At 40.6% G+C, this 20,881-nt stretch overlaps 1 protein-coding gene across 15 annotated transcripts in view; it reads right to left on the minus strand.

Moving 5' to 3' along the window:
- LOC5574500 (nuclear receptor coactivator 2) overlaps window positions 1-4,430 on the minus strand; it is a 567,167-nt gene extending 562,737 nt beyond the window's left edge. For 9 of the 15 annotated variants that reach the window (XM_021845571.1, XM_021845575.1, XM_021845568.1 and 6 more), the window contains exons 1-2: window positions 3,922-4,430; window positions 3,003-3,454 (exon numbers count right to left, since the gene is read on the minus strand). The gene's annotated coding sequence lies outside the window, so the exon portion shown is untranslated. Of the gene's footprint in view, window positions 1-3,002; window positions 3,455-3,861; window positions 3,882-3,921 lie in introns of those variants that run through there. The other 6 variants (XM_021845564.1, XM_021845563.1, XM_021845561.1 and 3 more) reach the window with 6 other exon arrangements.
- Window positions 4,431-20,881: the final 16,451 nt, after the last annotated feature.

Here is a 20,881-nt window from a genome sequence, read left to right on the forward strand (position 1 = left end):
AAGCTGGTTTTCGTGGGGGCCGCTCGACAACGGACCAGATGTTTAGCTTGCGAATGATCCTAGATAAATTCCCTGATTGCTTGCAGATTCACCATCTGTTTATTGATTTCAAGGCGGCGTACGACTCAGTGAAAAGCAATGAGCTGTGGCAGATAATGTCTTAACATGGTTTTCCGGTGAAATTAATTAGGCTGAAACGTGTTACGCTGGATGGTTCTAAATCAAGTATTCAGATCGCAGACGAGGTGTCAACCTCAATCGTCACGTTAAACGGGTTGAAGCAGGGAGACGCACTTTCGAATTTACTCTTCAACATTGCACTCGAGGGTGCTATTAGGAGATCTCAGTGGAAGTCAGTGGAAGAGGCCTCTGAAGAGAGAGAACACGAGGATTGGCCTGACCATTAATAGCACCAGAACGAAGTTGTTGAAGAATTTGTTTACCTTGGAACACTTGTGACATGTGACAACGACGTTTCCCGCGAAGTGAAAGTCGTGTTGTGGCTGCGAATAGGGCCTTTTAAGCCAAGCTTAGGTCCCGCAACTTGCAAACGGAAACCAAATTGGCCCTGTATAAAACATTGGTTCTTCCGGTGGCTCTCTACGGACACGAAGCGTGGACGTTGATAAAGGCAGACCGGAAAGCCTTCGGTGTTTTCGAGCGTGACGTTCTGTGGACAATACTCGGTGGGAAACTAGAAAATGGTATGTGGCACAGACGCATAAATCACAAGTTGGATAAAGAGTACAAAGATGCGAATATTATTGAGCGTGTCAAACACGGCAGACATCAGTGAGCTGGTCAAATTATATTCAGCAGGCAACCAAGTAGAGGACTTCGTGGAAGACCATGGCAGTTTGCAATGAAAGAGGACCTGGCGACCCTAAAGGTTCGGGGTAACTGCAGAAGTATCACCCAATACATACGAAGGTGTTGCTCTAAAATACGCCCGGTAATGTCGTGACGCTACGCTGAAGCCATCATGGTACACTAGGTACAGTCGCCTCTCCACATCTCGATATCGAAGGGACCATCAGGATAGGGAGAGATCGAGACAAAGAACATTAATTTTATGAACACTAGATTGAAAATCACTGCGTTACAAGGAAAATAATAAACAAACAAACTTCATTTTGAGTTTCCAAATTATTCTAAATCACTTCACTCATAAGGAGAGACATTTAGAAACAAATAATCAACAGGAACACATCGAGATATGGAGATAACGAGATAAGGAGGATATCGAGATATGAAGAGAGAAATCTTATGCAGAATCAAGGGACCGAAGCAATCATCGAAATATGGAGATATATCGAGATGTGAAGAGTCGACTGTATAACAAAATGCTTTGAATCCAACGATATATACATAGATTTGACTGCAGCTTCCGACAAGCTGAATCATAACGTAGCTGTCGCTAAACTTGATCGGCTTGCGATACATGGCCGTTTTATCCAATGGCTTCAGTCGTATCTTACCCGTCGTCACCTGGCCGTCGTCAAAGAAGACTGTTATTTATCTTCGTTTACTGCTACATCTGGAATTCTGCAATGTAGTCATTTGGGGCCATTGATCTTCCTGATCTATTTCAATTATGCGAACCTAGTTAATGGCCTCAAACTGTATTCGTTCCATCGAAGACTGTTATCTTCTCCACCGACGGCTAAATGCCTTGGCGGATTGGTGTACTCTGAATCGGATGTTAGTGAACCCGTCGATGTCCTCAGTAATTTCGTTTTCCCACAAATAGCAGCACATAGTGCACAAACTTCATTGTCAGGAAAAGAAATCAAACGAATCTGTCAAGAGTTTAGGAGTGCTCTTGGATGCACAGCTATCGTTCAAATAACATGTATACACGCCGTCGGTAAAGCCGCCAGAGCACTTAGGTTCATCTTCCGAACAGCCAAGAAGTTTACGGGCATTTGCTGTCTGAAATCCCCATTGAGGATCGTCTGTTCTACGTGGATTGCGTCTTGAAGATCGAGTCGTCGGTTTTTGGGAAATACGCTGTGACGATTACCTTGGTTGGATCCTTTTTATCTGCCTAGTTACGAAAGTCGTTGCCAATTGATCCATCTGGAGCCACTATCGATTCGTCGAGATACGACGAGAGCATTACTGTTATCGGACGTACTTCAGGGGCGTATTGATTTTCGGTACATATTGGATAAAATCAACATAAATGTCTAACCTCGTGCTCCCAGGAGCAGGTCTGTGCTGCGACTGACGATACAGCGGTCAAATTGCAGCATTCACGGTGCTATCAATGGCATGCAGCGAGTTTGTAACAGAATTGCAACTTTGTTTGACTTCAATTTGTTCCGTCATTTGCTCCGAAGGAGATAGAATTTTTTTCGAGAGCCTGTCATGTTCTGCCTTGTTGTACATGTCATCATAGTTCGGTCTTTCTTGTATGTTGTTGTTTGCAAAAGCTATTAGTATTGACATGTTCGTTCGTTGATTTTTTTTAAACGTGTGCTATTAGATTTTAAGTCTTACCATTAAGGCTTTAGGTAGCTCGTTAAATAATAATAATAAATAACGATTACGCTTGTAGATCTTACCACTTATATTTCCAAATGTTTTTGTGTGACTTAGTACTTCAACTGTATTTAATAAAAGTACAAAGTTCATGACAGCATCGAAATAATTGAAACCCAAAGTTTATATATGGTTTGCTAATATTGCATGTGAACACACTTGCGCTCACTTGTTCCCAAAGGAGTGCATACATAACAGCTGCTACTAAAAAAAAACTTTAAACCGGCAACGCTTCCCCTCGACTGCAGATAACAAGCTTTGTTTTTCATTCGACATACCATCAGTCTGACAAAAATGCTTGCCACTCACATTCGAATGTGTTGGTATTCGAAAGGCCCACAACAGGTATTGACGAAAGCAACAAAAACAAAAACATAACATTGACCAAACTACATTCACTTACTGGAGTAATAAATCAGTGATTGGTATTCTAGTTGCAATTGAAACAAACATCTCACCTTTGCGGTTTATTTGCATGCTATTCCACAGGAAAAGTTGAAGAAATCCTTGCTCGCTTGTTTGTAGAAATAGATTGATCTTACATTCGGAACCGAAATAATAAAATAACACACAATTTTCTTGTACAACAGATTTTTAATTCCGAATATTCTCCCAGACTGATTACTTTTCACTTTCACAACACTTGATGGGGACTTCCAATTGGGATTTAGTCAAGGAAAGCATGGAAATTGTCACAGAACATACACTTGTTACGGAAATATACTTTGACATAGACAACACTTTTTTCTATTTCGTATTTTTTTTTTTCGCTTTTTTGCACAGTCGAAGAAAATTTTGTCAAGGTTGAAACGATTCACACACTGTTGACTGATGATAACTAAAGCAGCACTTTTTGTTTTCGGTGGATTTGTTTTTGTTGATGTTGTTCTACCAATATTCAGACGATACTCTATTCGTAATAAAATCAAAATTATTTCTCAGCAGTGTTGCCAGCCGTGGAGGCATTGATATGGAAAATCTCGTATGTGCAATCACAGCTAGAATGCAAACAAATTGCATAATTTCCAAATCAAAATATTATGTTCTAGAGCAGTGTTGCCAAACTGGAATCTTCTGGAATGCTTCCACCGCTGACCACACTGCCGCGGTGCAATGCAACACAAACATTGGATCCCACGCACACTTGTAAGCGCACTCTTCGCCGCCACAAGTCTGGGAGCCGTGAAAACCAAAATATTTTCACATACGCCACCACTAACCAAAAAAAGGATAGGAAAAATCAATTGAATTTTTCCGCACGATCCATACATACACTCACACAAAATAGGAAAAATAATCGCTTGATACTGAATTTACTTTTTCCAACACCGAATCCAACACAACAAAAATGCCTCTACCCCTCCTCTCAGCACCCACCACTAGACCTTTCGCCTTCTTCTTTTCTCCTAAGATTTATTTTCTTCCACGATCCTCGATAAAAAAAACACTCACTGTCTAAACACGAGAAAAAAGGGAAATTTTCCTCACTCTTTTCCGAGTCTAACAAATTTCCTCCGCGGTCAAATCCACGACCAACGCGAAATTCACGGAAAGCCACAGACACCGGAAAGGGGCGGCACAAGTTCCGACAGACAGGACCTTCCCTAACTCCGGCAGAGAACTGTACGCGACGGCGACGGCCAAGGCAGACGACGACGTAACAAACCTCAAAACTCCAGTTTCCCCAAGTTGAAACACCGCAAATTGACCGGAATCGTCCGAGACGCACTTAGAATCGATGAGACACCGAGCGGAAAATTGCGTATTCCGTCGTTTTTTCCGAGTAGTAGTACCGAAAGACAGGACCGAGTACACTTTGGCGAGACGAAGAGTATATAGATAGTACAGAAGAGGTCTTCCTTGCAGTGGGATCGCTTAATGAGATGTTATTCTGGCTGAGCTACTAACTGAGCGCGACAAAGCGGTGCCGAAGGCACTCAGCGAGAAGCTCAGTCTGCCTGCGCGATGAGCACACCTTTACCTCTGATTGTAAAACGAATCAAAACACGCTTTGATTGTGTGGGGGTGCCGGAGATAGTGTGAAACAAATATGGCTGAATTTGAGCTCAGTTTTGCAACACAACTCTTTTGTTGGGACAAATTCGGTAAAATCCGTGAACGAGGGGTTTTCTGAGTTCTTATTGGATTTAAGTCGAAGCACATACATATATTCGTATACGGTGTACTGGAAAAATGTTCATGAATTTAATAAATCAAAATGTAAAGGACAAATTCATAACCAAACAAATCACAAAACATATAGGTCAATTCACAACATTGCATTTGTAACGTTCCTTTCACTCCTTGTGAAGTGAATGTCACCCTTTTAGCCCTACGAGATGACATGGTTTCGTATTGAATGTTGGTGTTCCCAAGCTAATTCCGTAAAATACTAGTTTTCTTATAACGTTTGATTGGTTTGAGTCGACATTGTACAGTTTCTGTCTTCATAGGTGAGGATCTGATACCTGAAGGGCATTTCTAATGTAATATGTTCATTTAACATTAACAATGTGATGTCTGTGGTTGGAAGACATTCCACTGCACAAACATATATCGGAACAAATTAATTAACTTTCAAATTTGCCTACTTTCAGAGTATTTGACCACGTGACAAACCATGTGCTTATTTAAATCATTCGATTGTTATACCTTTGTAAGGTGACAGTGAATTTATTTGTGGACTTTCACAAATTATTTGGTTATTTTATGGCAATTAACAAACATTCAACAGTTATCAGGGGAACATATTCTGATTCGGACCTTCAAGCATTTGTCAATACAGGCGCTAATGTAAAGATCGTGTTTACCGTTTTTATTCACCGTCTGGCTTGAATCTAACGCAATAAATTTGACACCTCTCAGTTCATTCGTTTGATTTTTATATTAGTTAGTTGTTTTGAAGTGCTCTAGTGTGCTGTCAGTTAGCATTAAGTTTCTGTAAGCGACAACAGTTCTTTAATTTTTCTGTTTTATTTTATAATCGAATCCCTTTTGCCTGAACTTTCTTCTGTTCATATGGTTTTGATATGTCTATACTCTGGCACGGTAAATGGCTGGGCATGGCGTACCATTGGTACCTCGGGTACCTGAAGGAATAAAATAGACCCCTCTGTGCGGTCCTTAGCCTCTTGCCCAGCAACTCCTATCCCTACCTCCTCGCGGTACTGGCCGGGGTACGAGTAACCTTAGGGAAGATCGGGTAACCAACCCCCGGTGGGAACTTTGCTCGTATGCTGTCAGGGAAGGGGGGGGGTTTGCTTTTGCTTTTGCTTCTGCAAACCTTGAGCGTCTGTACTCCATGTTAGGAGCGGCTGATCATCGTCCGAGTGCCAGAGAAGGACTCTAAGCTAAACAGCGCACTATGGTCCTCCGAACATTTAGGGGGAATGGTCCTCCGGAAATCTAGGGGGTTGGTGTCAGGCCCTGCAATCCAGCCGTAAAAAAAATCTAGCAACGAATAATCAACGAGAGAATACGAACCGGGACAATCGGCGAAGACCACAGCGACGTAAAGGGACTAGCGATTGGAAGCTCGGTACGTGGAACTGTAAATCTCTCAACTTCATCGGGAACACACGCATACTCGCCGACGTGCTGAAGGACCGTGGATTCGGCATCGTAGCGTTGCAGGAAGTGTGTTGGAAGGGATCAATGGTGCGAACGTTTAGAGGTACCATACCATCTACCAGAGCTGCGGCAATACACATGAGCTGGGAACAGCTTTCATAGTGATGGGTGATATGCAGAGGCGCGTGATCGGGTGGTGGCCAATCAATGAGAGAATGTGCAAGTTGAGGATCAAAGGCCGGTTCTTCAACTTCAGCATAATAAACGTGCACAGCCCTCACTCCGGAAGCACTGATGATGATAAAGACGCTTTTTATGCGCAGCTCGAACGTGAGTACGACAGCTGCCCAAGCCACGACGTCAAAATCATTAAAGGAGATCTAAACGCTCAGGTTGGCCAGGAGGAGGAATTCAAACCGACTAGTGGAAAGTTCTGAGCCCATCGGCTGACAAATGAAAACGGATTTCGCCGCCTCCAAGAATATGGCCATACGTAGCACCTACTTCCAGCACAGCCTTCCGTACCGATACACCTGGAGATCACCACAGCAGACAGAATCGCAAATCGACCACGTTCTGATTGATGGTCGGCACTTCTCCGACATTATCGACGTCACCCAGACAACCAAAATGTACGTATAACGAAATCACCTGGAGGCTTTATATGTGCAAAATTTCACTTATAAGATGTCGCGAAAAGGCCTTCTACGTACAAAAGTGGAGGCGATATGCGTGCATATATTATGTGATGAATAATAACATACAATGCGAGTGTATAAATATTCTACCGAACCAACCTGTAATCTTATGCGACTTAACTTATGATAACAAATGTTGATTTGACAGCTGCTACGGATTGATGCGACTTACTTTGTACGAGTGTACGAGACGAAACAAAATGTATAAATGAACTCAGGAAATAAGTGTTTTATGCGAGGAAACTCATCAAACTGACGAGTTTATCCACGGTGTTTTGCGGGTTTGATGTAATTAGTATGAATAAACGAATTGTAACGTGAACTTTCTTGCGATTTCTGGTTGTCTGGGCAGGACCTATCGTGGCGCTAACATCGACTCTGACCACTATCTGGTGATGGTCAAACTTCGCCCAAAACTCTCCGTCGTTAACAACGTACGGTACCGACGGCCGCCCCGGTATGACCTAGAGCGGCTCAAGCAACCGGATGTCGCAGCGGCATACGCGCAGCAACTCGAGGCTGCATTACCGGAAGAGGGTGAGCTGGACGAAGCCCCTCTTGAGGACTGCTGGAGAACAGTAAAAGCAGCCATCAACGATGCAGCTGAGAGCAACGTCGGGTACGTAGGACGGAGTCGACGGAACGATTGGTTCGACGAGAAGTGCCAGGAGGTTTTGAAAGAGAAGAATGCAGCGCGGGCGGTCATGCTGCAGCAAGGGACCCGGCAGAACGTGGAACGCTATAAACGGAAACGGCAACAGCAGACCCGCCTTTTTCGGGAGAAAAAACGCCGCCTGGAGGAGACGGAGTGCGAGGAGATGGAACAGCTGTGCCAGAAGCTCAACGCATCCCGCAACGGCTTCGTGCCGCGAGCCGAGATGTGCAGGGATAAGGATGGGAGCATTCTGACGGACGAGCGTGAGGTGATCGAAAGGTGGAAGCAGCACTTCGACGAGCACCTGAATGGTGCTGAGAGCACAGGCAATGAAGGACGGGACAACGGAGGAAATGGCTTCGTCAGTACAGCGGAAGATGGAAACCAACCAGCCCCCACTTTGAGGGAGGTTAAGGATGCCATTCACCAGCTCAAGAACAATAAAGCTGCTGGTAAGGATGGTATCGGAGCTGAACTCATAAAGATGGGTCCGGAAAGGCTGGCCATTTGTCTGCACCGGCTGATAGGCACAATCTGGGAAACAGAACAGCTACCGGAGGTGTGGAAGGAAGGGGTAATCTGCCCCATCTACAAGAAAGGCGATAAGTTAGATTGTGAGAACTTTCGTGCGATCACCATTCTAAATGCAGCCTACAAAGTATTATCCCAGATCATCTTCCGTCGTCTGTCACCTGTAGTAAACGAGTTCGTGGGAAGTTATCAAGCCGGCTTCGTTGACGGCCGATCGACAACGGACCAGATCTTTACTGTACGGCAAATCCTCCAAATGTCGTGAATACCAGGTCCCAACGCATCACCTTTTCATCGATTTCAAGGCGGCATACGACAGTATCGACCGCGTAGAGCTATGGAAAATCATGGACGAGAACAGCTTTCCCGGGAAGCTCACGAGACTGATAAGAGCGACGATGGAAGGTGTGCAAAATTGTGTGAAGGTTTCAGGCGAACACTCCAGTTCGTTTGGATCCCACCGGGGACTACGACAAGGTGATGGACTTTCGTGCCTGTTGTTCAATATTGCGTTAGAAGGTGTTATGCGGAGAGCCGGGCTTAACAGCCGGGGTACGATTTTTACGAGATCCAGTCAATTTGTTTGCTTCGCGGATGATATGGACATCGTTGGCCGAACATTTGAAAAGGTGGCAGACCTGTACACCCGCCTGAAACGCGAGGCAGCAAAAGTTGGACTGGTGGTGAATGCGGCCAAGACAAAGTACATGCTAGCTGGTGGGGCCGAGCGCGACAGGGCTCGCCTAGGTAGCAGTGTTACGATAGACGGGGATACGTTCGAGGTGGTCGACGAGTTCGTCTACCTTGGATCCTTGCTGACGGCTGACAATAACGTTAGCCATGAAATACGGAGGCGCAACATCAGTGGAAGTCGGGCCTACTATGGCCTCCAGAAGAAGCTGCGGTCAAAAAAGATTCACGCCCGCACCAAATGTACCATGTACAAAACGCTCATAAGGCCGGTAGTCCTCTACGGGCATGAAACGTGGACGATGCTCGAGGAGGACTTGCAAGCACTTGGAGTCTTCGAACGTCGGGTGCTTAGGACGATCTTCGGCGGTGTGCAGGAGAACGGTGTGTGGCGGCGAATGATGAACCACGAGCTCGCCCAACTCTACGGCGAACCCAGTATCCAGAAGGTGGCCAAAGCTGGAAGGATACGATGGGCAGGGCATGTTGCAAGAATGCGGGACAGCAACCCTGCAAAGATGGTATTCGCTTCGGATCCGGTTGGTACAAGAAGGCGTGCAGCGCAGCGAGCTAGGTGGGCGGATCAAGTGCGTATCGATTTGGCGAGCGGTGGGGCAGAACCGAGGATGGAGAGATGCGGCCACGAACCGAGTATTGTGGCGTGAAATTGTTGATTCAGTGTTATCTGTGTAGATGTTAACTAAATAAATGAATTAATACAAATATTTCTATTGGATATCCAGGCAGCGGCCCGCCATGAAGATAAGCGGAACGCAGCACCATCGGAAGTTCTGCACCTGCATTACGGGTCGGGGGATGATGGGGCGAACCTACGCCACTGTCGTCTCATAGTGAACAACCTTGCGCCTTTTCACCTATACACGGGTAAAAATCGGATTCCCAAAATCATAAAAAAGACTCATGATTTCTGGAGCCTAGGGTATTTTCAGTTTATGAAAATACACCATGATTCGAAAGCATGATATCATGATTCGGTGCACCCGTAACGCAGTCAGTGCGTTATACTTTTGGCAGAATCATAAAGCTAAATCATGATGTTGGGATTTGGAATCATAATTTCCGGTGCGCATCTTTATGATTCTGGAATCATATATTTAGGCTTTAGAATCATGATTCCAGGTGCGCATGGTTTATGATTCCGGTCGGTTTTTTACAGGATCATGCAGCTAAATCATGCCATTGGGATCCCAAATCATGATTTCTGGTGCGCATCGTTTATGATTATCATTATATTTTCGGACCATAAAGTGAAATCATGATACTGGGATTTGGAATCATGATTTTGGGTGCGCATTGCTAATGACTCTGAGGAGGATGTAACGACAAAATTGCGTTGATACTTTCATTTATTGTAAAGAACTACTGTAGTGTGAAAGACAGAATAATATTTTAACTATTATTGTGCGTAAAGTTGACTTTTCATGTTTGGTGATTTGTAGATAATATTGTATTATTTTCTTGTTTATTGAAATGATGAAGGTTTGTTCTTTGGTAAATGCTACTACACATAGAGTACCTACATACACTCCCGGTCAAAAGTTTGGGGTCACCCCTGAAAGACATATATAAGTTTTATGGTGATATCTCTGCGAATTTTCATCCGATTTCAAATCCTTTAGGCTCATCTGAAAGATAAAGAATTAAACTTTGTACATAGTTTGCAGATAATAATTTTTTACATATGGTCGGTGTTAAGTCAGAGTGAACTAGGCGATATTTTGGACAGGTGTAGACAAGCCAACAATTTTGACAACTCTGAACTTTTCGATGCTATTTTGTTAGAGATGTTTTATTACATAAAAGAACTATGGTATTTCAGAAAATAAAGCGTTTGATGTGATATCCCAAGTGCCTGAAGGACATTTTTCTAAAATCATTGAAAAATACATGGTCCGGTCTGACTGGACATCGACCATATAGTGTATGGAAAAATGACCCAAAATTTTGATATTTTCAATTGCGCCTACCAAATTTTGAGATGAAGGTTGTAATAGAAGCCTAGTTCTATACCCTCTCAGCCACTTTTAAGAGATCATGGCGGAAAAATCTAGGAAAAAGGTATTCCAAAAAATATCAACTGATGTCATTGAAAAAATTTTTGGGTCACCCCTTAGTATGTTGCAATCCTTAAGTTTTGAGTCTCTTTCATAAAAAATGTAACAATTTTTCGTTCATATCTCTATCATTTTTTTTTTCAAAATTATATTTCTACACTGCTGGTGAAGGATAATGAATAGTACTCATTATAAGTCTTACGAAAATGAACTCAAACTTTCATGGACTGCTTCATACTAAGGGGTGACCCAACACTTTTGGTCGATGACCAAAATGACTTTTGTGTCAATTTTTCATATATTAAATGTAAAAAAATATTGCCTGCCAACTTTGTACAAAATTAGTTTCATTCCTTATGCTTAAAAGATTTGAAATCGGATGTAAATTCGCAGAGATATGACCATAAAACTTTTACATGTTTTTCAAGGGGTGACCCCAAACTTTTGACTAGAAGTGTATGGTACTAAATTTAAGAAGTTACCTGTCATTTTAGTACCTTTAGAAGTTGCTTGTAGTGTTCCTAACTGGTAATATCAGCTATTAGTAACTACATATGGATTAGCTAGAGCAGGGGTTCCCAAACTTTTTGTAATCACGGCGCCCTTTGACATTTTTTATCAGAAGCGCGGCGCACTATTATCATTTTATACAAAAATATGAATATTTTCGACAAAGTTTCTGCCAGACTTTTCATGCTAGAACAAAATCTACTTTTGCAAAAAGTACGTTCTTTGATAATTCAATAAAATTATTGATATGAAAAACAATTGCACATTTTTTTTTACAAAAATAGGAATCTGCAAAAAATATTAAATTATATTCTGAACTATCACAGTTTCTGGTGTTTCTGGATCCTGTAGTGAACTTTAAATTCTTGCTAAATTTGCGCCGCTTGTATTGTAAAAGCATAAAAATAGAAAAAACGACAAATTTTGATCGAAGCAGGATTTAAAAAAAATCGTCAAAGGATTCCTTTCAATTCGAGGCTATAAAAATGTCTTTACATTTGCGAAAGATTTTAACATGGTTAACATTTTTGCATCAGAATAAGAAATAAGAAAAGTTAAATTGTTTCTCCCAGTGTTGTGAAACCCCCTTCTCGATATAACTAAGCGACTTTATTTTGATAAGGAGAATAAAAATTATGGCATTTCCAGGTTAGTTTACTTTTTGACATATGATCGCAGAAATGAGCCAGCCTAGGGCTGCAATTCTCTTAAACAATTAATAACATAAGTTCTTCCGTTTCTATGAAAATGTGTAGTATAACACAGGTAAACAGAGGAAGAGCAAGCAAGCAAGATGAAAAAATCATAGTGGAGCTTTTAACAACACAATGTAACTCCATCTAGCCTGAAGATCTGTTTGTTACTGAGATCCCTACCAGCAAGGTTGTGACTATAGCGTAATAACAATTTGATATCATTTATAGAGGATGTTGTTTTCAGAACTTCATCAATATATAAACTCTGAGAAAGTTCTAACTAATCCTACAGAAAACTCTATTACAGTAGACGTTCGGTCGGTGCAAACGGTTTAACTGCAATGCTTTTTAACTGCAAGTCCGGTAACTGCAACAATTCTCCAGTTATCGCACCACCAAACGTCAAAATGGTGCGCCATGTTAGCCCCTGTTAGCCCAAATGAACAGTCGAATGAATTTCACGTTCATTTTACGTCAGTTGATGGGTTGTTGACGTTTGTCAGTCGTTGCAGTTATCGAATTTCGTTCGCTAAGTGAAACGTAAACATGTTGCAGTTACCGAACGTCTACTGTATATACCTTTACAATGTTTGTCAACATAAATTTGGAACATGGAATTTGAAAAACTTTGAACATAGATATTATTTTTTTTTTTTTTTTGAACTGGTGAGCGATATCTCAAAGCTATCTTAATGTTTTCACTCCCAAAAAGTTGCATTCAACTTCTGTGGCGAGCAGCTTAATTGTCTTCTTTGTTCGATTTTCGTATTCAACTTTCGTCTGATGCTTTCGATCAATGTAATACAATTATAACATAAGTTGAGAAGGTTTGCCAGGCCTTACTTTTAATCGGCCCACGGCGCCCCTGAAAAAGATTTAAGGCGCCCCAGGGGGCCGCGGCGCACAGTTTGGGAAGCACTGAGCTAGAGGTTTTGTCTGTCATTTTTTGCAGACTAAACTACTGTGTGACGGTCTGATTAAGGACATGTGATAGCCATTTTTAGATTTCACAAACAATCTAAAAATGGCTATCACAATGGCCGCCTCTCATTCTGCTCTAATTCCCATGATCATAAATCTGATCATCCAGCAGGTCTATGAAGCTGAAAATATAACTCGTTGCTCGCTCACTCGCAGTAAACATTGTGGTACATTTTTCAGATTGAGGCAGATTTTCAGATTTGTGCTCGAGAAAACGCGAGGCAAAATGCATAGTTTTTGAAAGTAAACGCACTGCACCTTCACCTTAAGCTATTTGTGAGTACAACATTTATTTAAAACATATTTTGGGGTTTTGAGTTTAATTCATTTATTCTATTCTTTTCACTTGAAAAAAGATTATTTTAAGAAAAAAAAAAAACGATCTTCCAGTTTAATTATCTATACCTTTTAGCAAATCACGTGTGCTCTTCGGGAGCTCAATAATGGACGCCGGGATTTTGAACAGGTATGACTGAACAAAGAGCCACAGCGGTTTGCAGTCCGGAGTATATCGCAAATTTAGCACATAAGTGATATGCATACAAATGCATACAGCATGCACAATATTATCTGCGATATACTCCGCGCCGCCAAAAATAACCATCGTTGCTTTTGTAGAGTTGCTCGTGCCCACTGCGACAATTTGAGGTTGTAGCGATGATTCCCCAAATTTTTCGCGGAGATGGTTCAGTCGCCGCTCGATCCTCCCTTCTATATCACCTGCGTTCTGTATAAAAAAGAAAAAGTAAATACGAAATTAACTAATAAAGCATAAAACTATACTCAAAGACAACTTTGTTATGAAGTGCAGCTATAAATTATGTGGTACAATTGATATAATTGTGTTCTCATGAACACTAAGTTGAAGAGGCAGGCGAAGTTTCCAGTGGGAACGTTTGAGACAGAAAGAAGAAGAAGAAGAATAATGTGTAACAACCAGAATATGCAGATGGTCGATAATCATGATTTTCTGTGCTGATATTAACTACATTTATTAGGGCTTCTGTCACTATGAATACAAGGTATAGTTTTATTTGAAGCAAGTAAAATTATATTCTTCTTCTTCTTACTGGCTCGACGTTCCTTACTGGAACTTGGCCTGCCTCTTCAACTTGTGTAGAGAGTACTTTTACAGTAGTAGAGCACTTTAACAGTTATCAATTGATCGGCTTTATTTGCCTGCCTTTGCATGATTTGTACATTGTGTGGCAAGCACAATAATACTCTATGCCCAGGGAGTCGAGAAAATTTCCCGACCGGACCGGGAATCGAACCCGCCGTCTCCGGATTGGCGATCCAAAGCCTTAACCACTAGGCTAACTGGAGACCCAAGTAAAATTGTATTACACTTAATCATTATCTTTATACAACAACGGACTAATTCTCTTTGAGTGGTCCTCAGCTTGTCCAAAGGTAAATATAGAAACATTTAGAATCAATCAAGTGATTCATTTAGAAGAATACCTGCAAAGAAAAGAAAAATAATATTTTTTTCACTTTTACACATTATTTTTCCCCTTTCCAGAGGGAGGAGGGGTTCCAAACTACCCTTAAAACCTTCCCCGTCCCCAAAAAACCCCTGTATGCAAATTTTCACGCCGATCGGTCCAGTAGTTTCCGAGTCTATAGCGGTCAGACAGACAGACAGACAGACAGAGACAGAAATTCATTTATATATATATAGATATTGTTCAAACAATACAACTGTTTTTCTCTGGAAGTATAACTTTCATTCCGTGTAAACTTCTACTCGCCAAAGAATAACAAGGATATTAGACTCAGAATACTTATTTTTATAATGAAGCAAAAGAAACCATACTTACTCAATGTTTCTCATTACATATTAGCTTTGTTTGTTAGCTCACTTTCTCATCAACTCAATTTTTCACCAACATATTGTTTTACAAACTCACTTTCTCATCAACATATTTCCCACCAACCAATTTACATTCTTACTAACATACTTTCTCCCTGAACTTTTCACAAACTCATTTTCTCACTAACTCACCCAATCACCCATATTCTCACTAAGTCCCTCACTTAATCATTTTCTCACCAACTTTCTAATTCGTTTAATAACTCACCTCTGTTCTGTGAACTGATTGGCTTAGACAGAGAACTGCATTCAACTTTTTAACGATGTTTTTTCTACTTCGGCTCCATTATGCTTCCGAACTTCTGTGCCTTTCGATAAAATACTATGTTTGAGTTATTATAAACGATGTTTTTTTTTCAAATATCTTGAATGGGATGCAATGTACAGTTCACCTGTCAGCCGTATCAAGCATTCAAATTCTTCTTATTAGATTGTTTTTGTGTATTGTATTGCCTGTATCTGCAAAAACAGTTCCATATGAAAAAAGTTGGCATTGAGAAAATCGTTATCAAAGTTTCAAACTACATAATTCATCCAAATGTTTGAAAAATCACTTATAATTAGCCAATATACAACATGGACCCGATTTTGTCAGCTCCATTTTGCGACAATCTTTATGCTGTCATCATTTTACAAATGAAAATTTTCCAAATCTTTTTGGTTCATCATCAAACTGCTTTCGAAAACTAAAAAATAGAGCGATAAAAAGTTGAAAAATATGTTTAAATTTTAAAGGAGAGCAAAACATGTTCTCCAAACAGGAGCTGACAAAATTGGGTCAATAATGTATGTACGATAATAAAGTTACAGTTACAATGAAGTTAGAATATTATAATAAATTATAGAAAAATAGAATGACCTCGAAAGCAGATCCTTATGATGATTCCTGGTCAGTTCAATTCCATCATGGGGCTGAAATGCAGTTACTTTGGGTCTCCAGGTAGCGTAGTGGTTAAGGCTTTGGATCGCCATTTCGGAGACGACGGGTTCGATTCCCGATCCGGTCGAGGAAGAATTTTTCTCGACACCCTGGGCATAGATTATCATTGTGCTTGCCACACAATGTACAATAATTATTCGTGCAATGGCAGGCAAAGAAATCTTTTCAATTAATTACTATGAAGTGCTAAAGGAACACTGAGTTGAAGAGGCAAGCCAAATTTTAGTAGGAACGTCTAGACAGAAAGAAAGAGTCATAAACTAAAATGGGACAATTATGTGTGGAACGGCAGATTGAATGTCTGCCTGATAAAAATATTTAAATTTGTATTATTTGTTGCTAGACAACAGAGATTGTGTTGAAAACTACAGTAGTGCTTACGTCGACTATATGATTATGGACAGGATAGTAGGAGTGGGAATGGGGCACCCAAAACAGCAATGAAAATGGAAGCTAATTACGAATTAGAAGGCGGTGGAAAGTGGTCAGCATTTGATTTCCATTGCAGATGCAAAAATAGATTCATTTTGTAACACTTACCGGTAGTTGTGGGGGAAGTCGGAACGGGAATACCTACTGGGCGGAACCAGCCAAGGCTGAAAACGAAACGTCCGGAACGGCAACAAAATCGGGAGCTTATTACGAAGAGAAGACGGTGAAAAATGGTCAATATTTGATTTCGATTAGAGGAGCAAAAATACATTAATTTTGTATCACTTACCGATAGTTGGTAGGGCAAAGCTGGTCACTCAATGCGGAGCCGGAACGGATGCACCTATTGGACGGCAACAGCCGCGGCGGGAATGGCGACAGTGGCACTGGGACAATGAAACGGCTAAAAAGAGAAGACGGTGGAAAATGGTCAAAATGGATTTCGATTACAGGCGCAAAAATGGATTAATTTTGTATCACTTACCGGTAGTTAGTAGAGCGGAGCCGGAAGAATTTTCCCTCAATGCGGAGCCGGAACGGGTACACAGGAGCCGGAACGGGCAACAACCACGGCAGGAAAGGAACAGAATGAAACGGCTAAACAGAGAAGACGGTGGAAAATTGTCAGCATTTGTATTGAATTGCATGCGTTTTTTCACTTACTGGTAGTTCTTCAGAGCCGGAATAGCTCGATATCAACGGAGCAGGAACGGAATAGTAGAGCAGGAACGACAGTAGAGCAACAGCGGCGCAGGTAACCGGCAATAAAAGTGAACTTTTTTTTAAAAAAAAGGGCAACTTTTCCGTGAATGCGCAGCCAACTATGCTTTGCACAAGCTTTGCTAAACACGTTTTGACAGGTGCACCGTGTGCGTAACGCTTTTCATGGTCATGATTTGGAGCTCATGAAAATTGTTGCTCTGAATCATGATAGTGGTAGCTCAGCTTCAAAAATCATGAGTCTGAATCATGATTTCGTCCCAAGAGCAATTTATAATTTTCATGATTCGTAAATCATGATAATGGGATCAGATTTTTTCCCGTGTACAGCCGGATTAGATAGCTGTCATCTATTGACAGCTTTCAGATATCGTAATTTCCGCAAATCATTCTCAAAACCATTGTAAATTGTATACTAGACAAGTAGGAAGAGTAAAAAATAGTGAATTTTCGTTAATAGGACCGTCATCCTGTAGAATCAAACTGAATTTAAACATGGAGACCAAATATAAGTCCTGAAATTATGTTCTAACATTAATTATCTGAATCGATGTTACCCCAATATCAGCCAAATTAAAAAAAAATATCGGAACATTTCTTAAACATATTTTTTTCGAAATTATAAAGCAGTTTATAATCATGAGCGTTGATTATCAATATTTGGTTTAAAATATAAAATTTGCAATATTTTCACTTTTAAATGAAATTATAGAGAAATAAGGGTGTCCTACGTTAGGCGGAAACAAGAATAGCAGAACCACATAAGGCTAATTAAAATAAGACGGACTTCTTGAACCAGCGCATTTTTTTTTACTTTGTGTCTCCAATGAACCTTAATAAATTTGTACAGGTTGGCGTTGGCCTCGTATAGGTTCAGATTATGTCACCAGGCATTTAGGTGCATTGTACCGAATAACACAAGCCCGAATACCATTAGCCATAAGCTTGAATTCCAATATTGATGCAGCAATATTACACGAAAGAACAGCACATATTTTAAAGAAGGAACGATTTCTGCTGGCTCTTTAGTTGCTCATGGCGCCTAATAATTCTCGAAAGAATGGCCGATGAAAGGCCGAAGAAGGAAAAAACCATAATAAAATTATTCCATTTCAATTAAAATTGGATCATGTTCATTATTCGGGCTTGTGGCATTCGCATTGAAAGTCTTTAAAGAAGTATTATGGATAAAATTGAAGGATTTGTAATATTCTAACAATTCCAATCAACATGGTACGGAAACTAGGTATAAAATGTGCCAATGGGGTAAAACGCATCACCGCATTATCCCGGAGATAAAAGGTATATATTGTCAAATTCAGTCATTTCATACGATTTCAAATTCACTATTAAAATTTAGCTGGAAGACAAACCAGCCATAGGCTAAAAGTCTCATTTGAAACTTAGTTTTTTCTTAAGTGGCGTATATTATCCCGTCTTTTCTCACATCGATTTGGTTTGAAGCTAAAAAATAATCTCCTAGGCGGCATCCATTTATTACGTAACGCTAAAATTGGACATTTTTTACACCCCCTCGGTAACGCTTTTTGCATGAAAATTTGAAAAATTGTGTATGACTCATAACGCTTGAGCATACCCCCCACCCTCTCGAGCGTTACGTAATTTGTGGACGCCGCCCTATGACGATTTTGCACTTTACAAGAAAATTGGTTGCTACGGAGAAACCTTACGTTGCTAATAATTAAACTTCGATTACTTGTTGATTGATAGTAAACAACTTCAAGTTGCATAGCAACTGTTTTTTTCATGTGGTGATCGCTATAAAAAGCACCAGATCTTTGTGGTCGGTTTTTACCGTTTTATCGTCATGCTCAATAGATCACAAGTACGATGATTTCCAGCGAATCAGATTTGTTCAGGTTTTCCGGAGAAGAAGCGCAAAGTGTAAGGAAAATAGTTTATTCTCAAAAGAATAAAGAGATGCTATACGTTGATGGATAACTGTACAGTTCATAGAAGAAGGTACAGTGAAACCTCCATGAGTCGATGTTCCATGACTCGATATCGACTCATAGAACCATACTGAAATCAAAATTTCATGGTTACTATGATGGTCCCCTTAAACAGCTTTCCGAAGCATTTCTGTTCCACTACTCGATATTTCCATGAGTCGATGGTCCCTTGAGATATCGACTCATGGAGGTTTCACTGTATGTTAAAGTTGATATTTTCTCTGCAATGTTACTTACCGATTTTTATCTTATGTTTTTCAGAAAAACGGTATTGCTGTTTGCATTTGGGGAGCAAATCTTGACTAAACGTCCTCCAAATGCGGTAACACAAAACAATCGAAGGACACCTAGCAACGATTAAATAAATCACCGCCGCCCTAGCAAGATAAATCGATCTTTGACATCGCATTTCTTGTGAAAAATCTTACCGCGTTTGGTGTTCCCGCATTTGATATTTGAATTTCAAATGCACACAGCAATATAAGCTATTGGGGATATGCTAAACGTAAGCATGGTAAGCAGACTGCAGGGCAGTGCAAGTGACGCCTGGTTTCTGTACTGAATGCCGAAGTCCACAAAATCCTGTCAAAAAAGGAACATGTGCATGAGCATAACCCTCTGGATTCTCTTGAAAGAGACTACAGAAGTCAACTTAAAAATAAATCTGTTAACTCTACTGATATCTCTTAAAGGATTGTGCGTGAAGTGGCATCGAATAACCCACAAGTTCTCCAAATACGGGCCACAAAATTCGCTCAAAAAATGGTAGTTCATAGGGCCGGTAAAAAAGAGCTACGAAGGAATTATGAGGCTGATAACGATGAGGGAGAGCCGTTCATTCCCGAGGAGTTGAAGAAAACCATCGATGGACAACCTTTTCTTTTAACGGAAGATGCAGATGCCCAGTCTAATTTTTTGATTTTTACGACGTTTCAAAATCTTCAGCCAGTATTGCCAATAAAATTGGCAAAATTTATCGACTATTTTGAGCAAACTTACGTCTTCGGTAGAAATAGGAACGGATGGCCACAACTTCACCCAAGCCTATGGTCCAACTTCAAACCAGTAATGGAAGGTATTCCACGGTCCACCAATTTTCTAGAAGCGTGGTATAGAAGGTGGTCAACGTTGGTAGGAAACAATCACCTAGGTATGCATAGGCTAGTAGACGAGTTGAGAAAGGAACAGCATGAAACAGAATGCAAAAGTCTATGCATCTTGAAAGGAGATCTGGGTCCGCATGAAGATGCTGACAACGCCGAAATGGATCGGAACATATTCAAGCAATGTTCCAGCGCTGCTGTTGTCAACAACAGGGATTTTGTAGAAGGAATGGCACATTGTCTAGCTGCAAAAACAAAGCAAAACTGAAATGATTCAATGTACAAAAATATGTTAAACAGAATTCAAAAAGCGGTATGTTTTGGTCCTTGGTGTGTTCTGCACAAAAGCAAAGCTGTTGATATGGTGCTAATTACAAACTAACTGTCGACAACTAATCGTTTTCAAAATAATTAAAAAATATCTTGATCATTTATATATTTTTTCCTTTGAGCAACACTCTGAAACTTTTAAAAAATAACGGCATTGTATTAAATTGACTGCAGACAAATGTTCAGGTTATTTGAAGTACGTCATTCAAATTGAAATGAATTCGGGCAAATAGGAGCTGACAGAGCGCCGGCATATTATATGGATAATCAAATGGATCAAATACCACTTATTTTGTCACTGACTGCAGATTGCAGATGAGAGTGGATAACGACGTTTCACGTAACTTGAAGCGTGGCCGTTCCGCATAATAAACATTTGGTATAATGAGGATTTCATGCATCCTTCAGAATGCTACATACTGTTGATGATACTCTTTTTGAGCGAAATTGTTTCATGCCGAATGTATTTATGTGAAATTAACTTCGGTGAAACGTATTTATGCGAAATGATCACCCCTAAATAGATGTTTAATTTTGTAAAACTGCAATAGCATTTTT

Source organism: Aedes aegypti, chromosome 2, assembly GCF_002204515.2.
Source record: "Aedes aegypti strain LVP_AGWG chromosome 2, AaegL5.0 Primary Assembly, whole genome shotgun sequence".
NCBI classification, from domain to species: domain Eukaryota; kingdom Metazoa; phylum Arthropoda; class Insecta; order Diptera; family Culicidae; genus Aedes; species Aedes aegypti.